Source organism: Leopardus geoffroyi, chromosome E3 (genome assembly GCF_018350155.1).
Source record: "Leopardus geoffroyi isolate Oge1 chromosome E3, O.geoffroyi_Oge1_pat1.0, whole genome shotgun sequence".
Classification (NCBI taxonomy): domain Eukaryota; kingdom Metazoa; phylum Chordata; class Mammalia; order Carnivora; family Felidae; genus Leopardus; species Leopardus geoffroyi.
Window position 1 is genome coordinate 13,103,553 of NC_059340.1, and position 14,819 is coordinate 13,118,371.

Here is a 14,819-nt window from a genome sequence, read left to right on the forward strand (position 1 = left end):
ACCCAGGTACCCCCCAGTTCCCTTCTTAATATATATTCAGTAGTACTGTGTATCTTTTTATCATAGTTCCCTGTCACAAAGTATATATTGGTCAGCAGTTTTGAGGCTTTTGATAATTGTGTTTATATTCTGATAAAGAGATGATAATCTCATGAGCCTATATTAGAGAATAACTGTTCCATATTAACCTAGAACTCTCTGTATTTTAAGGCAGCATGTGTATATATACTTATAAAAACAAGTTTAAGGGGCACCTGGGTGGCTTAGTTGGTTGAGCGTCCAACTCCTGATTTTGGCTCAGGTCATGATCTCACCATTCTTGGAGTCAAGCCCCAAGTTGGGCTCTGAGCTGGGATTCTCCCCGCCCCCCCTTCTCTGCCCCACCCCGCTCGTGCTCGCTCTCTCTCTCTCTCTCTCTCTCAAAATAAATAAACTTTTTTTTGAAGGTGGATGTCTCCTTAAAAATAAATAAATAGGTAAATAAATAAATAAATAAATAAAAACAAATTGAATAATTCATTCCAGCGTGTTCTTTACCAGGGCTAAGTAACCTGAGAATCAGTTGGTTTTTATTTTGACAAATAAAACCTGTGGTCTGGTAAGACCCCAGACAGCACTGTAGGGCAAGTAAGTCTCTTATGGTCAGAGGCAGCTTGTGGGTGATCTGTATGCAGGGACATTTATCATGGTGAAATTGATACCTGTGTTAGAATGTATAGATGAGATTTGCCCATGGGAGAATTTTTTTAGGGTAGAAGATGGTCCTTAGGAAGAAATTTACCATCAAAAGTTTTGCAGAGGCCAGTATTGCCCCTATGTCACATACAAAACAGTTTATATTTTTAATTGTAGATGTCATGTGATGAGGGACTTCTTTTTACTTGGCTTTTTAAAAGTCAGACATTTAGTCAAACAAATTTGTTGAACTCCCGCAATATTCCAGGTGGAATGCTAATTCTCAGAGAGCTCGCAGGGGACACAGACCATGATCTGCATATTTGTGACCATGATCTGCATATTTGTACAGCATGGTGCTACTGTAGAGACCCTCTCTTACTTGTGTCTCTTTCGTTGTTTGTATCCTGCTGCTTTGCCCTCATAATATGCAACGGCCTTAACAGAGATCTGAACCAAGGATTAGAATAGTAAGCAACTCCCTTATATAAACGGATAGTATATTGAGTAGCGAGAGAAAACCTCATCAGGAGGCAGTTTGGCTTTACGTCTCATGTGGTGGTCAATAGGGAGTTCTTGGAGGCTTCAAAACCAGGAAGTGGGTGTTGGTTCAGTCACGTGGAGAGACCGCTCTGAGCAGCAACAGTATGGTGTGGATGGCGGAACACCTGAGAGATCTACTGAGAGAGGGTTTACGGTGTCCGATGAAGATCTGGGGACATGCCAAAGCTCGAGTAGGTGCTCAAGTGAAAGAGTAAGTGGTGGGCTGGGGGGGGGGTGGGGGAGAGGCGAGGGGTGTGAAAACTTTTAAGACAAATTCTCCAACTTTTGAAGTGTGGAGGCGGGGGAGGAAAGAAGGGAGGATGATGATGGTGATCCCTGCTTGGTTTTCCAGAGTAGAGTAGGTATAAGATGTGATGCAAGGCTTCATGGGGACCATCTTAAATTTGAGGAAGTTATTAGACCCCATAAAGGATGTGATAAGTATGCTATTAAATATGCAGTTGGGAATGTGGGTCTGGTGTCCAGGAGAGAATGTCTGGGCTAGAGGCATGCTTTAGGGAGTCCTGCTCAAAAGGTGATTGCTGAAGCCATAGGAGGTAGATAAGATCATTCTTATCTCCCTGGTGATATAAAATCACACAGTTCTCCACTGTGCTTCTGGAAGATTTTCAAACACTTACATATGCCCTTCAAGGCCCTTTAAGATTTCTCTCTTTACTTTTGTAGTCTCCTTTACAGGAGTTCCCGCTGTTCTCTCCCCTGCTACCTGCATTCACTGCCCAGCGGTTCACTGGCCCCCTCACTTCCCTTGTTGTTCTGTATCTTCATTACATCGCACATGCTGTTCCCTGTGTCTGCAGCCTTTGTCCGTTTTGTCCTTGTAACAGACTCTATCTTTCATTGCTGCCCAGCCCCTGAACGCCTATAGCCCAGCTAGTAGTGCCATCCTGAACCCATAAGATTTTGCACATACCTCTTTTCATTAGAATTTATCTGTCACTGTATAGTAATTATAGCTTGCCTTTCTGTCACTCGTTAGAGACTGTGAACTCCTCAGACAGAGAAATAACTTTATCTTTACATAACCAGCTAGAGGAAAACACTTAGCACATAGGTGCTCATTTTTTTTTTCTTAGAAAACTGACTTTTTTTTTTTTTGACATTTATTTATTTTTGAGAGACAGAGAGAGACAGGTCAGGAGCAGGGGAGGAGCAGAGAGAGAGGGAGACACAGAATCTGAAGCAGGCTCCAGGCTCTGAGCTGTTAGCACAGTGCCCGACGCGGGGCTCGAACCCATGAACCATGGGATCATGACCTGAGCTGAAGTCAGATGCTTAACCAACTGAGCCACCCAGGTGCTCCATCTTTGATTAAATTAATTCACTTGTATGTGAGCCACAGGTGTTACTTTACTGATTTGGATGTGTTTACAAGTTATTATACGTTTAAAACGTAATGATCTGCAGAATTTCAATCTGTTAAATGTGAGCAGGAATAATATAAAACATAAGGTCTTTATCAAAACCATTTTTTAATTGCAAAATCAATATCTCTTCCTTGTAGGAAACTTGGCTAATATGGATAAACTAAAAGAAGAAAACTTAAAATACCAGAAATCCTATCACCTACTGATCTCTTGGTTTAAATCTATCAAGTTATTTTAAGAGTCTGTATAGAAAATAACAAAAAATAGGATAAATGTGTGCATATTGTTCTTGACGGTTTGTGTAACTTACTACCTTGTGCATCTTTAAATATCAGAAAGTAGTCATTTGTTAAATGGCTAGATAATAAATACACCAGAATTCCATCATAGGGGTTATTTAGCCATTTTCCTGCTGTTGGATTTTAGGTTGTTCCAGAGTTTTCATGGAAATAATTATATTTTGATGGAAAATCTAGTAGTCTTGTCATTGTCATCTTTATTTTTTTTTAAGAACATTTCTGGTGAACAAGAATGTAATTATTTTTTTAAATCCCATATTATCAGCCCTTAGAAAAGTCATAGGAATTGCATTACCACTGGCTGAATTCTTTTTATCATGTATTTAGGTTTCAAATTGCCTGAAACTTAAAAAAAATATATGTTGATAATTTAGCTTGCTACTTTAGAAATGACAAACTTGGGGTAAAGAAATTACCAACTAAAGATTTTTTGTAAATGTAAATATTTTGGTAGGGTTCTAAAATAGGCTTTTATGCATAACTGTCAGGGTTTCTAAGTATGAGAAATGAATTTCATAGTCTAAGCAAGAGGTTTTAGATTATAGGATTGGAGTTAGGTCCTTCTTGGGTATAGAGTGGGTGGTGATGTACCAGTAAGCCCCCCCCTTTTCCAGCTCTGTCATTAACTGGTCTTCTCAAGTCCCTTGTATGGCTGCCACCAGCTCCAAGCCAAGGTTTTATTAGGATGCAATCTTGGACCTAGGCCAGTGGATGTTAAATGTCATTGGCTGAATTTGGGATTTGGGATAACTTCTATATACTTCTGAATTCTCTGTGCTAGTCCACACCCCTTTTACCCGCACCATCTACACTGAACAACTCATGTAAATAATTATTCATAATATAGTAACACATGCTCTTGTCAGAGCTCATTGTGAAGAGCTGGTCAGGACTTTGAATGAAATACCTGCATAGAATCTTTAGCTCTTGCTAGGTAATTTGCTCATTTTTCAAACTGATTTTCACAGTCTTAATCAATCACTTAAGGAAACGAGAGAGGGCCAAAGGCGCCACCATTTGATATTACTGTCCTGAGGCCTAAACTGACCTCATAGTAATGAAATGGTGATCTTTTATAGCATTCTTGTCTCCTGAATAAATCTATTACAGGTTTCTGGACAGATTCCCCCCTCTCTCTAAACATCAGAAACACACAAAAGGGAACATCAAACCACAGAAAGCAAAATCATGGTCAGAATAAGTATACTATTTTGCTGCCAAACTTAAAAATTCACTTGTGGAATCTAATAGCTGTAGGCAAGAGATATTTATTGCAACCAAGATTTAAGTGTGGTTTATTATGTTTATGGAGTAGTTTAATACTTCTTTTCTTTAAAACGAGTTTTTAATTTAGGAAAAAAAAAAAAAAAAGAATTCAGATTTGTTCCCAGAGTAGAAATGATTGAACATCATGAGAGTAGTTAGGGTTTGGGGTTTATGTGGGTAAGATTTCTGTTTACCCACTATAGTCATTGGATGGATTTAAAAGCTTTCCCAGATGGAATTTATGGAGTGAAATTTAAAACTGGTGTCCTGTGTACTACAATATATGATTACAACAAGCAATCAATTTAGAAAGAAATGGAATGGAGAAGATACAGGTTAAATGATTAGTATTGTGTGGTGCGGTGGGACATGCAGAGAGCGTGCTTTAACGCTCAAGTCACTATGTCAGCTTCCAACATCTGGTCTGAAGCTCCTAGGCAATGCATAATCCTAGAATGCATTAACTGCTTTCAGTGGCAGAGTATAATCCATTCTTAATAGGAACTTCCAGGGATATTGCCCATCTAGATGACTGGCCAGGGGGAAGCAGAAAGGTGACAACTAATATTTCCTGGGTAGTTGGTCCTGATTCTCCAGGCTCCGTGCTGAGTGCTTTATCTCTTTTACCCTGTTCAATCCTGCCTCCAACCTGATGAGGTACAGATGGTAGAGATGAGATGATAGAGTTCAGAGAGATTTTTCTAAAGGCCTATTTATATATACAGGGTAACTACATATAGTTGTACAAATTGTTCACTGCTTGAGGGCAGTCAGCTGAAGAAACAGGTAAGGGTTATGATTGCCCAGAGGAAGCACTTTTTTCCAATTTATGCTAAGTCCTGTGAAGGCCAGCTGTAGCCCTTATCACAAAGTTGTTTGGTGGCAGAGTTGGGATTTTAACTGAATCCTGTGTAGCTCTAAAAGTCATACCATTTTTATTATATGATGCCGCCTCTTATAAGAGATAAATTTAGTACACTCTCTTTTATTCCCTTTTTACTCCTCTTTCATAAAAAAGTGAATTTATTCTGTTAAAATGCTTTTCGTGACATTGAACCGAAATCATGTGGAATCAAATGTTGATGTTACTTCCTTGGAAAAAGACTAATTCCTTAACTCGGGACTGGGGAGAGGGTGTACTAAGTCCTTTAGCTTATTTCCATTTTTCCTGTGTATGCATGAATAAATATTGCAGGATAGGTAAGAAACTTAAAAATTGAAACAGGATGTGTAAAAGGCATCAGATTATTAGAAACTATACATATAGGACTTCAAGTTCTCTTTTATTGAAGTGTAGTTGACGTGCAATGTCATGTTAGTTCCAGGCATACAACGTAGTGCTTCAACAATTCTGCACGTTATGCAGTGCTTACCATGCTAAGTGTAATTGCCACCTGTCACCATACAAAGTTATTACAGTATTATTGAGTATGTTCTGTACCCTGTGCTTTTCATCCCAAGGTGTTATTTTATAACTGAAAGTTTGTTATCTCTTAATCCCCTTCACCTCCGTTGCTCATTTCCTTATGCCCCTCTTCTTTGGCAACAGCCATTTTGTTCTCTGTATTTATGAGTCTGTGGCTGGGTTGGTTTTTGTTTGTTTGTTTGTTTTGGTTGTCTTATCATTCATTTGTTTTGTGTTTTATATTCCACATATAGGTGAGATTATGTATATTTGGTCTTTCGGTATCTTATTTCACATAGCATAATACCCTTTAGGTCCACCAGTATTGTCACCAATGACAAGATTTCATTGTTTTCATGGCTGGGTAATATTCCATTGTGTATATCTCAGATCTTCTTTATCCATTCATCTATCAATGGACGTGTGGGTTGCTTCCATATTTGGGCTACTGTAGATTAATGCTGCAATAAATATAGGAGCAGGTGCATGTTTCCTTTTGAATTAGTGTTTTCGTTTTCTTTGGGTAAATACCCACTAGTGGAATTACTGGAACATGTGCTGTTTCTATATTTAATTGTTTGAGCAACCTCCGTACGGCTTTCCGCAGTGGCTGCACCAGTTTGCATTCCCACCAGCGGCTCATGAGGGCTCCTTTTTGTCTACATCCTCACCAACACTCATTATTTCTTGTAGGACTTCAAATGTTGATGCCATCACATGGCCATTACCTGACTAGATATAGGAGTTGAGTTATTCAAGGTAACTCAAATAAAAGAATTACCTATCCATAAAGCCAAAAGAAAAACAACAACAAACAAACAAACCTTTTTATTTTTTATTTTTATTTATTTTTTTTTTGTTTTTTATCTTTTATATTTTTAAAAATATTAATTCCAATATAATTAATGTACAGTATTAGTTTCAGTTGTGCAATATAGTGATTCAAAAATTCTACACTTATTCAGTGCTCATCATAATAAGTGTACTCTGAATTGTCTTCACCTATTTTACCCATTCTCCCACCCACCTTCCTTCTGGTAACCATCAATTTGTTGTATATAGCTAAGAATCTATTTTATTCTCTCTTTTTTCTTTATTGCTTTTGTTTCTTAAATTCCACATATGAGTGAAATCATATGGTATTTGTCTTTCTCTGACTGACCAAACAAACCTTTTTAAAAGTGGGCCTGGTTTCCCTCCTTCCAGTGATGTCTTGGGCATCTTAGTTACCTGGGTCTGAGGCTCAGCTGGCAGAGTCACACGGGAAGAGAGGAGAAAGCCTTGGCTCGAAAGTGTGGAGGTGTGGGGGTGGATTCTGAGAGGCTTGTACTGAAGTCCGATCTTAAAGGCTTCCTGCATACTGGTTTCTTTCATCATCATCCCACTTAAATTGTTTCCTCAAAGAATCCCCGGTGGCTTCCATACTGGGAACCCAATGTTCTTAGACGTACATATGAGCGTTCTGAGAGACACAGCCAGGATGGGAGTCTGTGACACTTGTTCCAAGTCCTGTCTGCTTTCTGTATGGAATGGTATTCAAAATATAGTCAAGATAAGTGAATTTGAGATAAACAGCCGAAAATTACTAGACTGAGATTTTTCTGGTATAATTTATATTAATTGTTCACTTGCTCTGTGCTCAGCAATATGCTGTTTGCTTGAAGGGATGTAGAAATCTCTCCTTTCTAGAAGATTACAATTCAATGAGGGAAATAAAAATCAATACATATTTCCTAATATAAAATGAGAAATTACAGATAACAATAAATAACACCAAAGATACCTTTCTTAACTAGGCCTGTCCCCATTTCACTGCCTTCTTTTAGTGCTCTGAGGGGTCACATTCCAGCCCCCTGGGTTGAGATGGGAGAGCCATTTCTTTCTAAAAGGACCTCTGCTCCAAAGGAGGTAACTCCTGGCCTGAGGCTCATACTAGACCCTCTGTTAGCAGTAATTAAAAGAATTTTCTATCTAAATTAAAAGCTGTACTCTGTAATGATCATCCCCCACCCCCAGGCTGGCTACCAATGTGCATAATAATGAGCTGTAAAATCTAAAACCAAACAGTGTGTCTTCTTTGGCATTTGCAATTTCTGTGTGTGTGTGTGTGTGTGTGTGTGTGCGCGCGCGTGCGTGCTGCATACACATGCATGCTTTTTAATGTAGCCACAACTTAACTCTGTTTTGGTATTCAAGAAAGTGTGGCATTCATGAAAACCAGAGGAAAAGTCTTCTTTGTCCACTTAGTACTTTCCAGTAGAACTTTCTATGGTGATGCAAGTGTTATATATCTCTGCTATTCAGTTAGGTAACCACCAGCCACATATGCATTGATATGTGGCAGGTGTGACTGAAGAACTGAATTTTGAAATTTTTCTCTTATTTTCACTAATTTATATTTAGCCACATGGGGCTATTTTTCTACCATACTGGGTAGTACAGGTTCATCACATGTTTTTGGCTTTGTTTTTTTTTTAAGTTGGCAGGTTAAATTTTTGTTTAAAAATTTCTTTCTTCTTTGACTTAACGCCTCCCATGTTCTCCTTCCCACTGTGTCTTCCTCTGTTTCCCCTGCTTCTCCTTTGCCCTCACTTGTCCTCTCCCCTGGTCCTTTCTCGCCATTCTGTGCTGCCTTAGACTGGCAGTAACCCCATTAATATGCATAATTTATTGAGATCTTTCACCTAGTTAGACTTGCCTGTCTGTGTTCTCCGTCCTTCCACAAACATGTGACCCAAGGTGGGTCGTTTGCCAGTTATGTAGTGTTTACCGAAAACTAATGCACTGGCTACTCTTTAAAAACAAAAAAATGAGTACGCTTTTTCTGACAACGTTTTTTTGGTGAACTCATGCTGGCTCCTGCGTTCATTGCTTCTTTTTCTAAATACATAAAAAGACTCCTGTGGTAATCCATTCTAGAATCTTGCAAAATCAGTGGTATTAAAAAATCATAAACCTAGGCTTGACTAATAGTAATCAATTCACTGGAAGTCTGCAGATTTCTCGGTCCTTACCTCTGTGAAGGGGGATTAAATAACCTCTGCAGGATTTCTGCTACTTTGACCCTCTGGCTGCAGTCTCACTGGTTTGGTCCTTAAGCCCCACCCATCTCATCTCCCTTCCTCTCCTCCTTTTTCTCCTCCAGCCATGCCTCCTCTCCCTCCTCCTCCTCCTAAAAATGGTAATGCCACTTGCACTCTTCTCTGCCCCTTTACTTGTACTTTAATTCATATGAACCTACCACCAAGATTATGCAGACACACCCTCTTTTAAGTTCAGTGTTCTCCCTGTTCAGAATCATGATTTTTATTTTTTTTCAATTGTTGATTTTATTTTAAGCCTCAAGTAACTTCAGTGATAGTGGGAATCCCATTGCAAGAGGGCCTGTTTTGCTGTGCTGTTACCCTCTGATATCTGATAATGCTCTAAGTCGTAGGTCACCAGTATGCTGAAGGTCTTTGACTGTTCCAGTTCCCCACAGAAGCTGTGGTCAGTCATCTAACTGCAGTAGACACAAAAGCAATTTTTTGCCTCTAAAGATTTATTTATTTTTTAATGTTAATTTATTTTTGAGAGAGAGAGTGTGAGCAGGAGAGGGACAAAGAGAGAGGGAGACACAGAATCTGAAACAGCCTCCAGGTTCCGAGCTGTCAGCACAGAGCCCCATGTGGGGCTCAAACCCACAAACTATGAGATCATAACCTGAGCCGAACTCGGATGCTCAACCAGCTGAGCCACCCAGGCGCCCCTTGCCTCTAATGGTTTAAATGGGTTTTTACATCACTGGTCATGGACGTTTTTAAGGTAGATATTGACAGGCTCTGTTAGTTCAATGCCAGGTCCTTTCCCATCTTAGAGTCCTCGCAGTTGTTACTCTGACAGCCTGAAATGGTTCTTTGCATGCTAGAGGCATCTCACCCTTTATACCTTAGTTTACTACCATTCTGAGGGTGTGTCCTTGTCTGCCTCCTACATCATTTCACCCTGTTTACTCCCTTCATAGCACTTACTCCCCAGTGCTGGTTTCTGTCTGTCTTTGTTTCTCTGCTCCACTGTAACGGAAGAATTTTCTCTCACTTGGCTTGTGCTGTGCCCTCAGTGCCCAGGGCCATCTCAGGAGGGTGGTAGGTGCTCTGTGGATAACATTGTTGAATTTATGTGTTTAGGGAACTATTGGTGTGGGTACAGATTTGGCACGCAGGGGACTGGCCTAATTAACTATTGTTAGAGTTCATCGGAGGACACCTGCAGTCTGTATTAAGACCCTGAACCTGAGGAGGGGAGTGTTAAGGAAGCATTTTAAAGGCAGATTGGTGACTCTGGGGTGTCCACAAGTTTTAGATTCTGTCCTTTAAAGTGTCTTAAAAATACCAGAGGACGGGTCCACTGTGGGACCGTCACGATTACAAAGACTCCCATCTCCATTATCCCATGTATTTCTTTAAGAAATGTTTCATGAGGGCTAAGTATTTTCATCCCCACTTTAAAGATAGGAAGCTAAAGCACAAAATCCGCCCTCCAAATGGTAAGAACTGTTTTCTGCTTCTCTTAAAAGCTTTCTCCAGGGGCGCCTGGGTGGCTCAGTCGGTTGAGTGTCCGACTTCGGCTCAGGTCATGATCTCATGGTTTGTGGGTTCTAGCCCCACGTCGGGCTCTGTGCTGACAGCTCGGAGCCTGGAGCCTGCTTCGGATTCTGTGTCTCCCTCTCTCTCTGCCCCTCCCCTGCTCGTGCTCTGTCTCTCTCTCTCTCTCTCTCTCAAAAGTAAATAAAACGTTAAAAAAAAAACCACACACACAAAAAAAACCTCTCTCCAAACTTTTTGTTCACTCATGCCCTGCTATGAAATGCATCTGCCAATATAAGACAGAAAGTGTCCTTGGGAGACAGTGAATATAAAGAGCATGTGCACGGCTTGGTGTATATACCAAGTGCTCAAAATATTACCATCATGTTATTGTTGGCCTTTCCCCTGAGTCTCTCCACCATCCAACAAGCTGACAAAAGTTTAAGGGTTCCGATATGAAGGGAATGATATGGCTGTGTCTATCATAATAAATAAAAGGACACTGAAAAGACATTTAGTCATGGGAATAAAGCTAAGGAAACACATGTTCCACTGGAATGGCTTCTATTAGTGACAGAACCTCCTATGTTTTGGAATAATTCCCAGATGAAAGATTTTGCTGAATTTCAGACATTAATGAAACTAACGTAAGCCACTCAGTGTAGTGTGATTTTTTTTTTTAACCTTGTGATTTGAGAGGCATATTCTTAAAACCCAGTAATGCAGCCAAGCTGGATATTCTGCTGGAACCAGTTGTGTGGAGGGCTGATCTGACTTCTTCCTGTAAACTCTGCCATGTCTGGGGTTTCAGAAAACCATCCATGACCTCATTAAATCAGTAGAGTAGCATTGAGATCTCATAAGAAAATAGTAACTTGATTCTGAGGTAAACGTCCTGGAAAGTATTAAAAGAAAAGTAGGTTTCCATTCCCCCCTCCCCCTGAAATAGCATTATTCAAACTCCAGGAGGCATTTATAGTCAATTCCTGTGATGATTGGAGAGAAGCTTTAAAAATTTGTACAATCCTGTAAAGACTTTTGAAACAGAAGAGAAAGAAATAGTTATCATTTTTCCTTGAGGGAGAAACTTGTTGCATGCTGGTTTTCTCTTTTTATTCATTTATTTTTTAAAGTTTATGTATATTTTTTGAGAGAGCGAGCGAGCACAAGCAGGGGAGGAACAGAGAGAGATAGAGGCAGAATCCCAAGCAAGCTCCACATTGTCAATGCAGAGCCTGATGTGGGGCTCAAACTCACAAACTGCGAGATCGTGACATGAGCTGAAATCAGGAGTGGGACACTTAACCAACTGAGCCACCCAGGTGCCCCTGATTTTCTCTTTTTAAACTAACTGGGATCCAGTGTTTTATTTTTGTACTCCATATCTTACTAACTGGATCCTCTATAAACTAGTCATCCTTATGACAGTGATTGTGTTGGAAACTGGTCTAGGTGAAATTAGAAGTGATGTAGGTAGGTTGGTAGGTAGGTAATCACTTTATGTAAAACATTGTGACTTTGTTTCTTAGAGTGGTTTTAGGTTCACAGGAAAACGAGCTAATCTTGCAGAATTCCCCATGTGCCTCTGCCACCCCACCCCATCCCCAGCTTCTTGGACTGTCCACATCCCCTACCAGAGAGCCACGTGTGTGTTACTGTCATTGAACCTACGTGGATGCTTTCCCGTCACCCAAAGTCCACAGTTTATGCTAGGGTTCACCTTTTGTATTGTGCGTGCTGTGGGTTTCCATGTATTTTCTTTTATTTAAAAATTTTAAAAAAATTTTTTTAATGTTTATTTATTTTTGAGAGAGAGGAGCAGGGAGAGAGAGAGAGAGAGAGACAGACAGACAGACAGACAGACAGAATCAGAAGCAGGATCCAGGCTCTGAGCTGTCAGCACAGAGCCCGACACGGGACTCAAACACATACACCGTGAGATCATGACCTGAGCCGAAGACAGATGCTTATCCAACTGAGCCACCCAGGCGCCCCCCCCCCCAATTTTTTTAATGTTTATTTATTTTTGAGAGAGAGACACAGTGCGAGCAGGGGAGGGGCAGAGAGACAGGGAGACACAGAATCCGAAGCAGGTTCTAGGCTCTGAACTGTCAGCACAGAGCCCGACGGGGGGCTCAAACCCATGAACTGTGAGATCGTGACCTGAGCCGAAGTCAGGTGCCCCTGAGCCACTGACTGAGCCACTCAGGTGCCCCTCCATGTATTTTCATTGCTTGAGAGCTCATTTGATTTTAGTACTGAATAAATTTGCGTAGTCTGAATGCACCAGTTTTACTTACTCATTCACCTGAAGGACGTTTCGGTCGATTCTAGTTATTCTAATTAGTAATAAAGTGCTGTAAACGTCTGTGTATGGGTTTCTATGTAGAGATTCACATGCATCACTTTAATATTCACGTGTCACTTTTTAAAAACATTCAGGTTTCTCAATATAATAGAGTTATTAGAAGAGTAATACAGGTCACCTCACACTTGTCAGATGGCTAAAATTAAAAAGACAAGAAACAACAAGTGTTGGTGAGGATGTGGTGAAAAAGGAGCCCTCAGGCCCTGTTGGTGGGAATGCAAACTAGTGCAGCCACTGTGGAAGACAGTATGGATGTTCCTCAAAAAATGAAAAATAGACTTAGCATATGATCCAGAAGTTCCACTACTGGGTATTTACCCAAAGAAAATGAAGATACTAATTTAAAAAGATAAATGCACCCTTATGATTATTGCAACATTATTTACAGTAGCTAAATTATAGAAGCACCCAAGTGTCCACTGATAGTTGAATGGGTAAAGGGAAAAAATATATATATGTATATACATATATACATAGGTATACACTGTATATACACATATGTAGTGGAATATTACTCAGCCGTAAAAAAGAACGAAACCTTGCCATTTGTAACAACATGGATGGAGCTAGAAAGTATAATGCTAAGTGGAATAAGTCAGAGAAAGACAAATACCATATGATTTCACTCATACGTGGAATTTAAGAAACAAAACAAATGAACAAAGAAAAAAGAGATCAACCCAAAAGTGAACTCTGAGCTCTAGAGAACAAGCTGATGGTTACCAGAGGAGAGGTGTGGAGGAGGGGGGAATGGGGAAATAGGTGAAGGGTATTAAAAGTACACTTCTTATGGTGTGCACTGAGTAATGTGGAGAATTGTTGAAGCGTTGTATTGTACACCAGAAGCTAACGTAATACTGTTAACTATACTGGAATTTGAAAAAAGAGTGATTCAGGGATCTGGAAATGGTGTATGAAAGAGGTGGCATCTGAGTGAGGCCTTCGTTAATGGATGGACTGGTTTAGACACAGGCTGGAGCAGGCAGATTCTGCTGTAACGGGAAGAGAATGCGATTCTCTCTTTGCCTGGAGTGCGCAGTCAGTGTAGTTTCATTGTGGGTGATAGGCTTTGGCACCTTTAACATTGGGCTGAAGAAGAGGGACTTACGTAGTGACGTCACAGCAGATTGTTGAGATGTGAAGTGATGAGAGTGTCACTCACATGTCAGCAGCTTTACTTGCCCTTGCTTCGATTGAGGTATTTGACTTGAGTAGTAATATGACATTTATTAAACAGTTGTTTATCATTATAATTGTTCACCAGTTTAGACTAACCTTCCCTATGGTTGGTCCAAATTGGATTTTATTAAAATGGGAAAGAGAAGTATTCCACTACAGTGTCTTTTGTTCTGATACTCAAAATTATTTTCCACCTAAAAGTACAATTTCTCAGGACATAAAACCATGCTTTTTTTTTTTTTTAACGTTTATTTATTTTTGAGACAGAGAGAGAGACAGAGCATGAACGGGGGAGGAGCACAGAGAGAGGGAGACACAGAATCGGAAGCAGGCTCCAGGCTCTGAGCCATCAGCCCAGAGCCGGAGGCAGGGCTCGAACTCACGGACCGCGAGATCGTGAGATCGTGACCTGAGCTGAAGTCGGACGCTCAACCGACTGAGCCACCCAGGCGCCCCAAAACCATGCTTTTTGACATATGGGGCCCACAGATTATAATCATATTGCACAAGGGATTATATTTTATAAATTTTTTTTTCAACGTTTATTTATTTTTAGGACAGAGAGAGACAGAGCATGAACGGGGGAGGGGCAGAGAGAGAGGGAGACACAGAATCGGAATCGGAAACAGGCTCCAGGCTCTGAGCCATCAGCCCAGAGCCCGACGCGGGGCTCGAACTCACGGACCGCGAGATCGTGACCTGGCTGAAGTCGGACGCTTAACCGACTGCGCCACCCAGGCGCCCCAAGGGATTATATTTTAAAGAAAAGCTTTTGTATAATCTCCTTTTGCTGTGCTTCCTTACTTCTCTTAGGACAAACAGCCTTAAATTTCACCTAGTCAAGGAAATGCCAGCTAGAGTGAACATCGTATAAGGTCAATTAACTAAACAGGAAGCTGTGCTCCTCAAAGTGGAGAGATTTTGAAAATAGAGGAGAACACTATCCAAGCAAAAGTATGGTGGCATCAGCTTCAGTTGGGATCTTGTTAGAAATGCAAATTCTCAGACTCTACCCCAGAAACTCTTGAGTGGGACCCAGCAATCTGTTGTAAATATGAGAACCTCTAATGTACAGGCATTGGGGATCGAGGGAGGAGGAAGTTCAGGGTGTTGCTGCAAAAGAGAGGAGAC

The 14,819-nt window shown here is 40.6% G+C and overlaps 1 protein-coding gene across 7 annotated transcripts in view; it reads left to right on the top strand.

The window, feature by feature from the left end:
- The window catches only part of AUTS2 (activator of transcription and developmental regulator AUTS2), a 1,121,759-nt gene that overhangs the window by 435,233 nt on the left and 671,707 nt on the right, over window positions 1–14,819 (top strand). The gene's annotated exons all lie outside the window — the stretch shown is intronic.